The 14,370-nt window shown below is 44.4% G+C and overlaps 1 protein-coding gene and 1 long non-coding RNA gene across 2 annotated transcripts in view; one reads left to right on the top strand and one right to left on the bottom strand.

The window, feature by feature from the left end:
* FBXL7 (F-box and leucine rich repeat protein 7) overlaps window positions 1-14,370 on the top strand; it is a 367,939-nt gene that overhangs the window by 160,201 nt on the left and 193,368 nt on the right. The window lies entirely within an intron of this gene.
* Window positions 4,761-5,219, bottom strand: LOC115293278. The gene is made up of 2 exons (XR_003909466.1): window positions 5,136-5,219; window positions 4,761-5,060 (listed from the first exon to the last, which is right to left on the bottom strand). It is a non-coding gene; the product is annotated as an uncharacterized LOC115293278 (long non-coding RNA).

The raw sequence follows: 14,370 nt of genomic DNA, 5'->3' as shown, positions 1-14,370 counted from the left end.
GGCCTGATCACACAAAGGTGGATAGAAGTTATGCGGCAGCTGGAGGGAATCTGGAAGGATTTCACATTTCTCTTCCTCAGCACATGAATGTGTTTCAAAAGATTATTATTTTTTATTTCATGGAGTGAAGAAAATAATATGGGTTGAAAGAAATAAGCCAGCCACGGAAAAAGGACGCTTGGTTGGAAGGACTGGACTGTAGTTTTCAGCTCAGTGTACTCATTGGGCAGATAAGGATGCTGTGCAGGAGGAACTCAGATCCTCCCCAGCCCCAACATTTTGTCGTTTAGTGTTATGTCATGCTGTCTGTGAAGATCACTAGCCTCTGTGTATAGAAGTCACAAAGCTGTAAACTGGGTGGACATGGATGACTTGTTCACCATAGTATCTGAGTAACTTGGCTCACAGCATGGTGCCTGCAGGAGTGAGTGAGGGAAAGAGAATGACTTACATGGTTCATAAGAAGTTAAAAAGAAAGAAGACCCTTCCTTTTCTCTGACACATTACATGGACAACCTAATAAATGTGTTAAATTTATAATCATATTACAATGTGATGTCAACAGATATGTGATGGTGAAGACAGAAATGGCCACTACAATGTTGTTGGAGAGAAAATTGACAAATTCTTTTCTATTTGTAGGGCTAAATATGTCTCTGAATAAAGAGACTTTTTTTTCCTGGTTGTGATATTTTGTAGGATCCTCCTTTATTCAACACTTTGCCCGGTAGCCAGACAGAGATATAGCTTCCACAGCAAGAAATAAAAGCCTTCCTCTTGGGCATGAACAAATAATAAAGATCAAGAATGCACTTGGGAAAATCATTTTCAAAATTTTAATTATGTTCATAGTGTGAATATCATAAGTTGGGATGCAGCTTTGCATGTGACGTGAAGTCCCTAAAATGTACAAACGCATCTTGCATATGCTTTCCGGATTTGTGTACAGGGAAGATAAATAATTATTTGGGAGCAGCTGTTGTCCACTGCAGCTGAATGGTGGTGGTAGGAGAGGGTGGTTCTCACGATTAATTTTGGGAGGACAAAATCATAGATAGCAACTCCACACTCACGATGAGAACAACTTTACCTTGAAGGCCTGGGGTCAATATTTCAGAAGTAAGGATTGGTATCTAGTGTAGTTTAAATGTCAGGACAAAATGTATGTCAGGGAGAGTAGAATATTCCATTCATTTCTAAACCACCGACAAAGTGTAGGCTGGATGTTTTGGAAGGCTACCGATCAAACTGGTCTCTTGACTATCATACTAGGGTTCAAATCCCAACCTTGCTATGATCTTATGACCCTGGCCACCATTTTACGACTCTGTGCCTTGGTGTCCTCATCTGTAAACTGGGGTGACAATGTGTTCTTTGCATGCTGTTACCAAGATTCAATGAAAGAAAATGTGTATAAAACTTAGCAATATGCCTGGCACAGAGGAACACTCAATACGTGTAGTTACTATCACGGTGTATTCTGCATTAGACCTTAATGGCTTTTTCATGATCTAATCTTAAATCTGAAGTCACCAACCTGGTATTCAAATTAGGTAGCTGAGGGCAGAGCAGATGTGAAAATACACAAAACCACACCAGGAAAAAAAAAAGGTTTCTTAACAATGGTCCTCTTGGTCTCTTTGCTAGAGAACAGTGACCAGATGGTGTGTGGTTTTCTAGGAATGTCCTTATGAGTGGGCTAGGGACTCAGTGTAACAAAACAGTATTGGACACTAGTTCCAAATGCATCCAGTTAGCTGTCTGAATGGTTTTGTTGACTGGGTCACTCCAAATACTTTAAAACCTGGTCAATTTCACACAGACCTCTTGTTCTGCACTTGATGTGCAGGTGAGATCAACTCTCCATTGAGGTCCGTCCAGATCATGAAGAACCAAGTTTGTCTTTTTACTATGTTGTTTATTGCACACTCATACACAGATGACACATTTACACAACAAACTTTTGTTTGATAAATTTGTCAGTATTTAAGTTATCTTCCGAGCACACAGTGAACAGGTTCGATATCAAACCAAAGGAAACTCCCATGGCTCCTCTATCTACACCACCTCATCTGGACTGGGGGCTCTATTATCTGAGCTGGGGGCCTTGTTCCTGCTTTACTTGTGTTCTTTTTCTCTCTTGACGTCTCCCCATGTAGCAGTGAACAAACTATATTGACCTCTGGGGACATTATTTTAATTGCTGCATTTTATCCAAGACTTAAACATACAGAATTGCAAAAACCTCAACTTATGTCATTTTCAGTGTAATTTAGAAGGTGAAATTGACTTTTTTGGACCTGTATCTTTAGTTATTGGAGTTTTAATAGCTTGGAAATGCAGTGATGCTTGAAAATGTAAATTTTTGGAAGGAAAAACTTTCGGAAATTGTGACCTACTTAACTTTGAATGGATTGGACCATTGAGCCAAGAAGCATGGTGGCCACCCACTGGGCTTCAAGCACGGTGTCCTGATTGTCAAACTCAAGGCCAAAGATAGTTCTAATTAAATGGAGACGGTCTCTATTTGGGCCAGAGAAATTCTAGAATCATCACATGGATTTAGTAACGATGTAGTGTATCAAGTGAGCCTGTCCTTCCCTCTGAACTCAAGGTCTGGCAAGTTATGGAGCTCACATGTTTGTTGAATGAACCTGAATACCACACTATCTACTTCCATGATAAAATTCTCTCCAGCCCCCATTAAAAGCAGACAAGTAAAAGCATGAGACAGAATCACACTCTAAGGCCACCCTGGATTAGCATAGGTGGCTATAATAATAGCAAAACCCCTTTAGAGGAAACCCTATATTTGGAAAATCATCAGAAATAAATCCACATGGCTGATTAGAAGTCAGAAGCCCTGGAATATACTGCTGCCTTTTCCTCTCCAGTCTTCTGAGCTTAACTCCCGCTGTCCTGTATCAGTCTTAGTGGCTTCAAATTGTGGCAGCAGAAAAAGACATTCAGAGACCAGGCCAGCAGCTCATTCCCCACTTAGAGTTGCTCCTTATTCTTCTCGAACCTTCAGTCTCCATGAGAGAGGCCCCATGGGTTTGTTTTTACTAATTAGTCTAATTAGTGCTAATTCTAAATGCATTTAATGCAGGGTGATGGGTGATCATTTCATAGAACTGTAGGACATTGTGTGTGTGGGGGGGGAGAGATAGTGAGATAGCAAGATAGCATCACTGACCTGATGTAATGCTTCCTAACTGGTGTGACACAATTCTCAAGGCACTATTGGGGTCAAAGTTGTGAACATGCATTTGGTTATCATAACGACTGGCGGAGAGCTCCCGGAATTCAGGTTGAGAAGGGCGGGCACGCCAGGGACCCGCAGTGCGTGGAGGAGTCCTGCACACCAAAGACAATGAAGAAACGTTTGTGAGTTTACTGGACCTCATGGAGGTTAAAGAATCTAGGATCTAACTCCAATGTGTTTGTAAACATAAAGCTTTTTGTTTTTTGGTGTGTGTGTTTGGGTGTGTGTGTGTGTGTGTGTGTGTGTGTGTGTGTGTAGAATGAGTATGTATCATATTTTCCAATGACAGCCCGGCCCTGTACATTGAGGGATGGCAGGACTCTGAGTCAGAACTTTCCCAGGAGCTGCTCACTGTTTCCGTGCGGCTTGAGGCATGACAGGCACACCCTTGTGTTCGCATTTGCAGCGGGGGGGCCTGCAACTAGCTTCACACCATTTCCCTGGTGAAAAAGCCCGACTGACACAAACTTAAAGACATAGTATTTTATGGTAATTTACTTGCTTCCATTTCTCCTTTGTTATGTACTTAGAGCATTCTACCATTTCTTTGGCATCTGTGTGGGGGGGGTTAATATCTGTCCCCTGACTGGAGGCAGACTGTGTTGCGAGCCTGGTGTGCGTTACCAGACCCCACAAATTTGAATGCCGGCTCCTGATAGCAAGCACATTCCTGACTCTCATTCAGCAAGCCTCAGTCTTCTGTCTGTAAATTGGGACTATACTGCCTAGCACCTATGCTGGCTGGGCATAACTGTAGTACCTTTATCTTAGTACCTGGGACATGATGAGGGACACTAGATCAATGGTTGATCCCAACAATCCTGGGACAAATGTGTGGTTATGTCCCCTTCACTGCCCCAAAGTGAGATTCAGAGATAGGAGCCCATAGATATTGCCCAAGGGCTGTCCACGTGGGTCAGCCACCATCTATCTACAAATGTCCTACTTGAGCAAATGTGCACAGTGAACTTGGGGGACAGTGAAGTGTCCCTAGGCTAAAGGTTTCCTGCCATCAGCAAGGCCAGAACACACGTGGTTTCCACTCCTAATAATATTCAGTATCAGATGACAGTGGGCTGACTTCATAACCAAGTATGTTTACGTATGTGAAGCAGTAATGGAGCTGACGAGGCCCAAAAAGAAGGCTACACAGAACTTGGGGGAGGAACATTCTAGAACCTGCTTGGGTAAGTGGTCCTGAAAGGAAGGTCCTCTCCATATCCTACTGTCAGGGACAGAGCCAGTGAATCAGGTCTCCTTCTCTGTCCCCCGAGTGGCAAAGCCATGCACATGGAGGACGTCACATGTTTTACTTGCCTTTGCCTGGGCTCCTGGCAGGAACCCCAGGGCTGACAGTGACCAGTGCCATTGCCCCTAGTGGGGTGGTTTGCTCCACAATGATATTGGGGAGTCCTCTCTCTCTATTTCTCTCTCTCTCTCTGTACTCCAACTCTTTTCTCTGTTGTCCTAAATATTATTGCTTGTCCTCAGGGTGAATGTTTTCAATTGTTTTATTTTTATAAAAACTCATAAGGCAGTGTACGAGAAGAGGAACAAATGGGAAAAAAATCCCTGACTTGATGAGGGATTTCTGCCTCCTTTGATCTACAGGTCTTGATGCAGAGATGCTAGGCGATGTCCTTCTTCACTGTCTTTTAAGTATTTGCGTCAGCATCTAAGATCAGTAGCAGCGACACGGCCTCTGATAATCTGCATGTCATTTTCCAGGCACTGTTCTTCCACCAACTCTTACCCTGGGCAAGATCCTCCTCCCTTTCCTGCCTTGGTTTCCCACCTGTAAAATGGAGAGATAAGACTGCCTCGTAAGGTATACCGATGAACTGAAATAAAAACAGAGAACAGCACCTACCACTTAAGTGCTTAAGACAGTGGGCTAGTAGGCGTGGTAGTCGCAGTGGAGGTGGTAGTAGTAGTTGGTATAAAATTAGATTCGTCACGGTCATTCATAACCACCTCTCAGAATTTTGAGGATGAGACAGTGTCTCAGAGAATTTAAGTGACTGGACCATGAAGAAGCATTCAGCTACCAGTGCATAGAACCTGGGTGTGTCTACACCAGGTGCTTATCCTTGGCACTGCTGACTATGTAGTTCATCACTGTGGGGCTGTTCTGTGCACTGTACGGTGTTTCACAGCATCCCCGGTCTCTGCCCTGTAGATGCCAGTGATGCATCTCACGTGTCACAACCCAGAACGTGTCAGGACATTGCCAGATCTCCCCGGCGATGGGGACAATGTGCAGAATTGCCTCTGGCTGAGATCCACCGGTGGGAACCAATCATTTTCTGCCCTTTTCACTATCCTCCTCATGAAGGAAAATCATTTTTTTAAAAATATTTTTTAAACAGATGAGCTAAGTGAGGAGGCATTTCTTTAGAAAAGAAGTTTTGCTTTCCAGCTTTCAAATTATAGAATTACTGTAAATAATCAGCTTTGTATGCTAATCAAAACCCAGTTCAATTAAAATAAATTCAGTAATAACACACAGCTAAGAAAGTGTCCCTCTGGTCAGCGATTAGAGTAAACATACTTTGTTCTTCAAATTGGACCGGGTGACACTGCGGGGGGTGATGGCCATCCTGAGGAGGTTCTCCTGGGTCCCTTTAGCATGGAGGCTGCAGGACTCAGAACAGAGCTGTGACCACAGGAAGAGAACAGTTGGGAGTGGGTTTTCTGGTCATGGAATGTTAGCAGAGGGTCTGTGGTTAGTGGCCCCCTTCTAGAACTTAAGGGAAAGGATGCCTCTTCATCTTCATTTAGAATATTCTATTTTAGGGGCGCCTGGGTGGCTCAGTCACTTAAGTGTCCGACTTTGGCTCAGGTCATGATCTCGCAGTTCATGGGTTTGAGCCCCACATTGGGCTCTGTGCTGACAGCTAGCTCAGAGCCTGGAGCCTGCTTCAGATTCTGTGTCTCCCTCTCTCTCTGATCCTCCCCTGCTGATGCTGTCTCACTCTCTCTCAAAAATAAATAAACATTAAAAAATGTTTGGAAGATTCTATTTTAATTTTCAAAAGTGGGACATTTTCCATAGGCAACATGGCCTTCTCGTCCTTCTCCTTACCAGACTTTCCAAGCTAATCATGTCACGCTTGCCTGCGCTGGGTCTTCAGGATGGTGTTATAGGGGGGTAACTGGCTTCTGCTACTGATGTCTGGAGCCACTGGAATGCACACCCCCCTTTAGGTAGGGGTTTTCCCACCCGTCTTCCTTCAAGACATCGTAGAGCAAACACACCAAGGGTTAGCCCAGCGTCAGGTGGAATGACCCACTGGGAAGCATTATCAACTGGCATTATTTGTTTCTACAGGGAAATTCATAAGCCCATCTGATGTATTTTGGTTAACACACAGGGCAATATTGGTTTCAGAAGTAGAATTCAGTCATTCATCACATACAAGACCCAGTACTCATCCCAACAAGTGCCCTCCTTAAGACCTATCACCCATCTGGCCCATCCCCGACCCACCTCCCTCCATCAACCCTCAGCTTGTTCTTATCATTAAGAGTCTCTTGTGCAATACAGCAGTTGTGCTACTGGGTATTTTCGAAACCAAAGGATATAAAAATATAGATTCAAAGATGTACACACACCCTGCTGTTTATAGCAGCATTATCAACCATAGTCAAACTATGAAAAGAGCGCAATGTTCGCTGACTGATGAATAAAGAAGATGTGCTATATATACACAATGTAATATTACTCAGCAATCAAAAAGAATGGAATCCTGCCATTTGCAAAGATGTAAATGGAGCTAGAGACTTTTATGCTAAACAAAATAAGTCAATCAGAGAAAGACAAATACCATATGATTTCACTCATATGTGGAATTTAAGAAACAAAACTGATGAACAAGTGGTGGGGGGGAGAAAGAGAAAAGGGAGGGAAACAAGCCATAAGAAACCCACCTGATGTTTTATGTAATTGTAACCAACAACAAGGACTAATTTCCACATTCTGGCCTTTTATGCCTAGAGCCCTAAGCATGCTTATTCCAGTTGCTTCTGCAAGGCCAGTGAGTTGGGCATCTGTTAAGTGCTAACTGGTGTTTGGTTCCCTCTCCAGTCATCCTGTTCTGTCTTAGGCAGCCAATAGCCATCAGTATCCTCTGGGGGTTTCCCTGCTCGCTGGCGGTTCCTTCAACCCTGGGAAGCACCAGGAGGCCCCAGATGCTGCTCATTAAGCTTTAGTGGTGAAGGTCCCCTCCTCCCACTTTCTTCCTTTGAGCATATTTGAACTCCAAGCACTGACAAGGGAAATCTGGGAGGTCAAGGGCAGCTTCAAGGAGAAAACAAATTCAGTGGGATCCCCACACTGCTGAGCTTAGGAACCTTCGTTTCTGGCAAAGAGCTGTGAGGAGATGAGGCTGATGCGTGATTGGGCAGGACTTCTGTTCTGGAAGTGTCTGCAGCAGCTCAGGGCAGGTTGAGGGGAGACCCAGGGCAGGAGAAGGCCAGAGAGAGCATGGGCCCTCATGTTAGGTCGCCTGGATTGGAATCTAGGTTTTCTTCCCTTTCTTACATGAAAGGCCCTACAAATACACCTCCCTCTTACCTCAGCTTCCACATCCATAGAATGAAGACAATACAAGTACTTCCTCCATAGAGATGAGAATTAACTGGGTTAGAACAGTTAAAGTCCTTAGAACCGTGTCTGGTGCCCAATCATTGTAAATGCTGCCCATGTTATTAGCAAGAAATGTTGAGCCTCCAAGGAGTGGATCTCCCCAGTCAAGTTGACTGCCATTCTCCCCACTTCTATACCAACCTTTGCAAAGGACCTCAGCCCAATCTTTATCTCCCTGTGCTCTTTTTAGAGAGCCATCCATTCAATATTTTTCCTTACCTCTCAATGTCTCTTTCCTAGGTAAATATTCTGGCATCGTTAAATCTGTTCTTCCCTACCCTTGAAGTTGACTCTCTGATGCTTGCCTCCTTCCGGTGGCAGACCTGTACTCCTGGCCATAGAACTGGAGACCAGATCCAGGCGTGACCAAAAAGGACTGTCTACTGTAAAGAGAGATATTCAGGGTCTGTGTGCATGACCTTACCTGGTCCGAGCTCTATCTAGTGGTTGCGGTCCATAAGTTAGGCAAAACACGTTTTCTCTTTCTGCTGGAGCTGCTAAGCTCCTGGTGGCAACCTCAAAGTTCCTGGCCATTGGAAGAGCAAGTGAGGCTGAAAGCAGGCTTGAGAACCGGCAAAGAATGAGACAGGGGGCCGGGGGGCACCCAGCCCCTCCTTCATTCGGTCACTCACCACCCACAGCCAGGACTTCCCTTCTGCAGTCTTGTTTGAGCTGCTCCTCAGTCCCCTGAACAAATTGGAGTGCTAAAACTCAGAAACAAAAACAAAAGCCAACAGAGAAAAGCTAACAAGGCCTCGAGGACCAGGGCAATGACGATGTCTTACTATCTAGATGACACCAGGGCCTTGAGAGCACCTGGCCCGGGGAAGGGGAACCGCCCAGGTCCCTGAGAGAAGCAGAACTCCACGTGGCAGAGCCGAGACTGCCTTCTCGTGGGGCTCACCTTCGTGAGTCGTTGGGGCCAGGCTAGGGTCTCCTTGTCCCAGTGGGCAGGGTCTCCTGGGATTTTCACCCGGAACCGGAAACCGTGGATGCCACCATGTGTGGGATTTCCTGGAGGCCCAAAGCCATCTGGTCATTGCCCCTTCTCTGACTCCCACAGACACAAATTCCCCTGGTGTCTGTGAGGGTCTTTCCTTTGGGGAGTATTGTCTGGGATACACATCCCCTTACTCCCCAGCTTCCTTTTAACTTGCTGTTTGACAAAACTCCTCCCCTTGGGGTGCCGGGGTGGCTCAGTCAGGTAAGCGTCTGACTCCTGATTTCAGCTGAGGTCGTGATCTTGCAGTTTGTGAGACCCAGTCCCAAATTAGGCTTAGCACTGACAGCATGGAGCCTGCTTGGGATTCTCTGTCTCCCTGTGTCTCTGTCCCTCCCCCACCCATGTGCCTGCCCTCCCTCTCTTTGTCAAAATAGATGAATATACATTAAAAACGTACCCCTCCCCTTGGTTATGTCTAAGCCTTCTTTTTTAAAATGTATTTATTTATTTTGAGGGGAACAGAGTGCGAGTGGGGGCGGAGTAGAGAGAGAGGGAGAATGCCAAGCAGGCTCTTCGTGGTCAGCTTGCCGAGCCCAACACGGGGCTGGAACTCACAAAACTGTGACATCATGACCTGCCCATAAGCCTTCACACCTTTCTTTTGTTTTAGCCTTGCCATAACTCGAAACGTAGTGGGACAACTTTTAACCCTGGTGCTAACATAGATGAGACACTGATGCCCAGAGTCCCTCAGCGGGGCGACCCTTGGTTAAATGTCTGGCCCCCCCTTCGTCCCCAGCCTGACACAGACATGGACATAAGGACAATGCAGAGCTACGAGTGGCCTAAGAAGACAGCATGCATTTAAATGTCCTGTCTGCTTTATATATTTTACTAGAAAGTGTTTCAATACTTTAAATAGACTTTATAGGTCAGCTTTCAGGAGCCCAAGGGATCATCTTCTCCCAAATAGCTGCAGCCTGCCCTCGAGGAATAGATCTGGGACAAAGGAACGTAAGCCAAGCATCCTCTGTCATTTTGACACCTTTATTAACGTACCGTGGTAAGGAATGAAATAATCTATTCATACATGTTTTAGCTGAGCCTGGAATATACATTTCTAAGGCAGAAGGAAGGGAGGGGGTTGAGTGGGGGGAAAAAAAGCCAAAAGCTAAAGGGAACCAAAGGAAAAATCTGGATGGACTTTACGACCATAAATGGTAAAACTAACCCTGTTCCACTACCAGCTACGAGAACAGCCGGGTACGGTTTTGATTTACAGGAACAGCTCAGCAAGGGCCTTGTAGAGAGCTTCATGCCTGCCATAAAAATGTGATTAGCTATAAAACAGGGAGATTTAACAAGAAACTTTAAGCATAGGCAACAGACCTGCTCAAAAATAAACAAAAACAGAAATTGCTGCCTGCGTGTCTAGCCCAACCCCACAAAGACCAGGATTAGGAGAATTCTTTTTCAGGCTTGTCATATAATTAATAACTTTTTACTTTTAGAGTCAAAAGAAAGAAAGAGGAAAGATGACCTTGAACGTTACTTGCAGTGGCTTCAATCTGCCTTTCATCGGCTGCTCTTTTCATTTGACGCTCACAGAGTCTCGAAGCATGAACAGGGGTCCTTCCCCAGAGCACCTCCCCGCGCAGAGCCCCCCTGACACCCAGGGTGGGAGGCAATAGAAGTCAGCGAGAGTATTCTGGACCTTGGGAGGGGACAGCGTTTAAAGCCACTAGGACTTTTTGCTGCCTTTCCCTTGCTTTGTGGCGAGTCTGCAGTGCTCTGCTGTGAAGGTCTTTGGCCAGAGGCCAAATCAGTTCCTAGTGTTGTTGTTGTTTTTTTGTTGTTTTGTTTTTTTTTAGTTTTTATTTATTTCAAGAGAGACAGAGCCGGAGCAGGGAAGGGGCAGAGGGAGAGAGAGAGAGAAAGAAAGAGAGAGAGAACCCCAAGCAGGCACTGCAGGGTCAGTGCAGAGCCTGACACAGGGCTTGAACCAAGGAACTGGGAGATCATGACCTGAGCCGAAACCAAGAGTTGGAATCTTAACCAACTGAGCCACCCAGGCGCCCCCACCATGATGGGTTTTTGTGTGTGTGTGTGTGTGTGTGTTTTGTTTTTGCTTTGTTTTGTTTAGGTTTGAGAACAAGTGGTCCTCCTAAGTTACTCTGAAGGGGAGAGCAGGGATGGGAATATTTAGTCAAAATACTGGCACATCTAGGTCAGGCACTGGGGTGATTTCTTCTTAGTAATTAATCACAACAGCTGTGATCTGTGGATTTCTCACTGTGCATCCATCACCGTGCAAAGTACTTTATGTGGATTATCTCCATATCTCCCAAGAAACACTCAGAAGTAGGTTTGATTTATCTCCATTGCACAGATGTGGAAACCATATTCAGAGAGATTATCACACGATACATAAAAGTTGGAGCTGGGGTTCCACCCCGGCCTGTCTGAAGCCAGAAATCAAGCTGCTAACCCCTGCTCCAGAAAAGTGATGGTGTTAATGAAGGGCTCTGTTCTGCGGGCTCCTGACGGCAGTCGATTTCTCTTTCCTGAGAAATACCTCATCTGCTTCCAGTCTCTGCCGACGCCTGGGCACCGGCCATGCAGAAAGTCTGGAAGATCTGTTCCTTTGCCTCAAGACGCATGCCTGCGAAGTCCTCAGGCCACACGTGGGGCCTCCTGGGCTTCGTTTTTCCACCCCCTGGTCTTGCTTATCCTTGTACTGAGTGCACTTAGCCTCGAACCATTGCAGTCTGGGACTGAAGCACTGCTCTCCTGGAATGCGTGTGGCGTGCGCTGTGGTTAATTGCATTTTCAGGTTCTTCTGTCATTCCACTACTACATTTTACTGCCCCCCAAATAATGGAAGCCTAATTTAATATTCTTTAAACATTAAAGGATCATTGTTGTGCAGTAAAGTTGTAGTCGTTTTTAAAGACACCAATTTTCTCTCCATAGTATTTTTTTAAGTTTATGTATTTAAATTCAAGTTAGGTAACATACAGAGTACTCCTGGTTTCAGGGGTAGAACCCAATGATTAATCTTTTACAGAGAACACCCGGTGCTCGTCCCCGCAAGTGCCCTCGTTAATGCCCGGTAACCGTTTAGCCCAGCCTTCCACCCACCTCCCGTCCCGCAACCCTCAGTTTTTTCTCTGTATTTAAGAGTCTCTTGTGGTTTGCCTCCCTCTCTGTTTCTATCTTATTTTCCCTCCAGAGTATTATACATGAGACTTGAACAAAAGGAAAGGGATTATTTGAAAATTGAAGGGTATCCAGACACATCCTAGAATTTAAAATAAATAAAAGCATGAGGCGACCTGGTTTTGTTTTCAATTACTCCTTAGACTGTAAGTTGAACCCCCACCTGAATTCTCATTTAGACTGTCCTGCGCGGGCTGAGGTATACGAACTCCATCTTATCTTAAAATCATACTTTGCAGCTATCTCCAGCTTCATTAGAGCATTGCTTATTGTAAGTTTTCACCACTATTGACATATAAAAGGAAGCTTCTATTTTATGGATGCTCTATCCACCTTGTCAATATAGCTTTATAACTAGAGCAGATGTTTCCCCTCAAAATGGCTTCAGTGCTAATTTCCACCAGAATAAGACCTGGATTCATTACAACTGGGGCATTGAGAACCTGTGGAAAGATCTTTTCTTCCCGGAAGCACATCCTCCTCTCAGGGCTGTTCTGGGACAGATGCCAATTTTAGCCCAGGAGTTCCTTCTTTGGAGGGCTTGTCACATCCTGTGTGACGTAAGTGCCTTACCTAGCCTGTTTCTTTTCTTTTTTTTATTTAATAGTTTATTGTCAAATTGGTTTCCATATAACACCCAGTGCTTCTCCCCACAAGTGCCCCCGACCATGACCATCACCCCCTTCCCTCCGTTCCCCTCCCTCTTCAGTCCACTCTTTGTTTTCAGTATTCAGTAGTCTCTTATGATTTGTGTCCCTCTCTCTCTCCAACTCTCTTTTTCTAATAGAACCTCTGTAAGGTGATCATAACTTCATCATGACAAGGTCACCCCCATCATGTAAAGTGCTTAGGTTTCTTTTTAATATTTTAAAAATTTAAAAAGTTGAGTATGGTTGACACGCAATTTTACACTAGTTTTGGGTGTGCAACTTAGTGATTTATATCACCATCATTTAGTAGGTGATCAATAAATATTTCTGTTGAGTGACTGAATGAAGGAATATGCTTTTACAAAAACTCAGGGCAGATAAGAAAAGGTCACTGGTAACCCAACACTGGGCAGATTATGGGAAGTTCTATGAGTTACAGGCACCATGTTATCAAGGTCCATGTGAATGTGAGATCACATCCTCTTGGGGACCAACATGACTTCCAGGGGAGTTTATTATTTCTGTTGGGACTTGAGAATGAGATCTTCTGTGGCTAGGTGCAGATCGACAGAGAAAGAATGCCAGGATGGAGGGATGATAAAATCACAAGGTCTAGAAAGTCTAAAAGCACAATGCATGTTCAAGGAGAGAATGTGACTGGATGTTAGAGACTCCAAGAAGAAGAATACATTTTGGTGACCTATTTTGAAGGGTCTTAAATATCCGACCAAGGACTTTTACATACTTAATTTTAAAGACAAGTGGAAAGCAAATGTAGGTCTTTGAGCCAAAGAATGATAAGATTGAAAAAGTGCTGAGATTAATATGACCAGAGAATGTAGTACATCTAAGGATGATAAGAAGTTCAACAGGCAGAAAAATCTCCTAACAGTCTATTTTAACATTCTAAGATTGAGGTAAGGAGGCATAAATCGAGACTGGTGGGGTGGAGACAGAATGCTGGAGGTGACAGAGACATTTTTCTTAGGAATTGGCAGAGTGTCTGTGCACACAAGACTTCATTAAGCTATCAAAGGAGCTCATTTGCTTCTCTCTCTTGTACATTTTAAAGACTTGCCTGAAAAGCAAAATTGTGAAGTTCTGCCTCTTTCTTCTCCCTGTCATGTGTTTAAATACAAGCAAAGAAGCCAGCTCTCAACTTTTTGAATTTTACCAAAACCAACCAGCATCCCAGAGCAAGGAACTAAAGGAATACTCTTTTCCAAAATTAATAAAGACTTCAAACTTGTTCCTAGGGTAAAATAGCAATATTATCTTGAGATGTACCCAATCAGTTCACTTTCAGTATTTAATAGTCTCTCATGATTTATGTCCCTCTCTCTTCCCAACTCTCTTTCCCCCTTCCCCTCCCGATGGTCCTCTGTTAGGTTTCTCCTGTTAGACCTATGGGTTACTTTTTAAGTGGTTATCAAAGATTTGTGTGAAAGCATAGCAGCTTCTGGAACATGGTGGAGTAAGTGCACATTGTAACCCAATAGCTGTCATCTAAATCCAAGTCATGTCTTCAGTCTCAGGTACTGAGTCATATGTAGATGCTGAGTACGTACATGTGCTCTTGGAGAGCACATTGACCCAAACTTCATTAGTTTATCCAATGAGTCATGGTGCCTGAAAGAATTAAGAA

Source organism: Suricata suricatta, chromosome 6, assembly GCF_006229205.1.
Source record: "Suricata suricatta isolate VVHF042 chromosome 6, meerkat_22Aug2017_6uvM2_HiC, whole genome shotgun sequence".
Taxonomy (NCBI): domain Eukaryota; kingdom Metazoa; phylum Chordata; class Mammalia; order Carnivora; family Herpestidae; genus Suricata; species Suricata suricatta.
Note: the sequence above shows the minus strand (reverse complement) of the source record. Positions and strands in the feature narration are given on the sequence as shown.